The following is a 3322-nucleotide window of genomic DNA, read 5'->3' on the forward strand; positions in this document are numbered from 1 at the left end:
AGATATAGGTGATGGGGAGGAAGGCAACAAATCACACCACCATGCATGTACCTATACAACAATCTTGCATTTTCTTCACATGTACCCCAAAACCTAAAATGCAATTAAAAAAAGGAAAAAAAATGGTTTAAATGGTAAGTTTTGTTTTACGTATATGTTATGACAATAAACAGAAAATTTAAAAATCCATGCACATAGATGTGAAAAAATATTAGCAAATTGAATGCAGCATTATATAAAGTATAATACATGATGAATAAGTGAGGTTTATCCTGGAAATACAAAATTGGTTCAATATCTTAAAAAATCAATACAATTCACCCAATTAACAAAAAAAGACAAAACATACATCAATAGGATGTGAACATGTATTTTGATAAAGTTCAATAGTATTTGATGATAAAAATTCCCAATAACATAGCAAAAAAAAAAGGAAACTTCCTTATCCTGATAAAAAGGATCTAAGTAAAACCTGTAGCTAACATTGTATTCGTGAAAGACTTTCTCCTTAAATCAGAAGTAACACAGGAATATCAATTCTAACCATTTTATTCTAATCTGTTCTGAAGTTCTTAACCATTGCAGTAAAGCAAGAAAAGGAAATAAAAGGCACACATATTAGAGGACATAGAACTGCCTTTATTCACAGATGATATAACTATATATAAGAAAAATCCCAAGGAATCTACCAAAAGTTACAAGAACTACTAATGAAGTCCAAGCACATTTATAAGATGTAAGGCTAATATACAAAAATATATCTTGGTATACTGGCAATGAAAAACTGGGGACTAAAATATTTAAAATTAATATTATTTACGATAGCATAAAACATTAAAAACTTGGGATAAATCTAACAAATGTGTCCATGATTTGTTCACTGAAAAATTTAAAACATTGCTGAGGGAAATTAAAGACTTTTGTAGAGTGATGAACTGTGTCCAGGGATTAAAAGATTCAATATTGCTCCAAAGTTAATACTCATCAAATTGATCTCTACCTAGAATGCAATTCTAATAAAACCCCAGAACGTTTTTAATGTTTTTCAGAAATTAACAAGTATATTCTAAAATACATATAGGAAAAGGAAGACCTTAAGTAGCCAAAACAATTTTGAGGAAAAATAACAGTTAGAGGCTTCATATTACCTCATTTAAAAATTGGCTTTTAAGCAGTTTAGAAAATCAAAACAATGGTATTGGCACAAAGAGAGATATATAGATTGATGGAACACAATAAAGAGTCAAAGAATAAACTCACATACATATGGTCAATTAATTTTTGGGACAAACACCAAGATAATTTAATCTGGAAAGTATAGTCTTTGCAATAAATGGCACCATAACAATTGGATATTCATAGGTAAAAATAAAATAAAACCCTCAATCCTTATCTCACTACAAAAAGTTAATTTAAAATTAATTATAGACCTATATACAAGAGCTAAAATTATAAAACTTCTAAACAAAAACACCGAAGGTTTGTTTTTGTCGGGTTTTGTTTTGTTTTACCTTGGGTTAGGAAAAGATTTCTTTGAACAATAACAACAAAACAAACTACCATTTAGAAAAGAAAAATATGAATAATTTGATTTCATTAAAATACAAACTTTTTTCTTCAAAAGACACTATTTAAGGAAATAAAACTATAAACATTTGTTAAAATATCATCAAATTGTACAACATAAAAGGGTGAGTTTTACTGTGCAAAAATTATGACTAAATAGATCAATTTTTTTAAAAACCTCATTTAAGATTTTTAAGAATCCTAGGAGAGAATATATTTTTAAGTTTTTATTTCATTCATATTACTAATAACTACAACTTATTACATATTTACTATGAAGGATCTTTTACCCATATTGGCTCATTTAGTCTTCATATTTAAGTATAGTTCCATTTTTATAGATGAATAACCTAACTCAGAACATTTTATTATCCATGTCACCCTGAGATGATAAACAGGAACTTTTAAATATAAAGCCCTTCCTTTCCCACTATGTTTTGTTGCATCTCAAGCATTTATTTAATGCAAACATGTTAACTATATTTACGTTAATTCATGCAGTCCTCAGAACCAAAGTGTAAGGGTAAATGATTTGCCTGTGTCACAGGGCTTTTACAAATGGAGACTAATCCTGCTGTAACTCAAAGGCCTATGCTCTCTCTACTCTCTTTGCCCCCTATGATCACCCGGTCTTGAATTGTCTGTGTATGTATTCTAACAAAATTTTATTTTGGGACACTGGAATCTTAATTTCTTAGAATTTTTAAAAACTTTTTATTTTTACATAATTTTAGATTTTCATAAAGTTTCAAAACCTTTACAGGATGCACCATTACTGTTGTACATAATCAAAACTAATTGACATTGGTACAATCCATGGATTCCAAAGTCTCATTTACAAGCACATATTTCTCTCTTTCTGTGTGTGTGTGTGTGTGTGTGTGTGTGTGTCATTCCAAGCAATTTCATCACTTTTGTGTAGCTTTGATAACTATCACTACACACAATATACAGAACAGTTCATCAGTCCATGGCTGATGCTATCTCTTTATAGGCACATTCATCTATTTTCTTACCCATCGCCAACTCCTGGAAGCCACTTATCTTTTCTCCATCTCTATAAATTTGTTAATCTAAGAATATATAAACAGAATAATGCAGTATGTAACCTTTTGCTATTTTTTTCACTCAGTAAAATTCTCCAGAGAACCTTCCTAAGCTGTTGCACACATCAATAGTTCATTTTTCTTGTTATTGCTGTGTAGGACCCTTTGGTATTGATGTACCACAATTTGTTTAACCATTTACCTACTGAAGGGCATTTAGATTGTTTCCAGTCTAGGGCTATTAGGAATATAGTTGCTATTAACATTGATGTACAGGTTTTTGCATGAGCATGTTTTCATTTCTTTGGGATAAATGCCTAACTTCAATTTCTCAGTCATATGGCAAGTACATAGTTTTAAAAATGTGGCTGTACCATTTAACATTCCCACCAGCAACATGAGTAATGCAGTTTATTCACGTTCTGGCAGTACTAATGTTATCACTATTTATTAGCTTAGTCATTATCATGGCATGTAGTGATCTATCATTGTGAAGTTGTTTTTTTTTTTGTCTACTAGCTAATGATGTTGAGAATCTTTTCATATTCTTATTTGCCATCTGTATATCCTCCTCAGTGAAATGCCATTTCATATATTTTGTCCATTTTCAAATTGATTTTTTTACTATTGGGTTTTGAGAGTCATTTATATATTATAGATAGAAGCCCTAGGTCAGACATATGGTTTGCAAATATTTTCTCCCTATGTGT

Source organism: Callithrix jacchus, chromosome 4 (genome assembly GCF_049354715.1).
Source record: "Callithrix jacchus isolate 240 chromosome 4, calJac240_pri, whole genome shotgun sequence".
Lineage (NCBI taxonomy): Eukaryota > Metazoa > Chordata > Mammalia > Primates > Cebidae > Callithrix > Callithrix jacchus.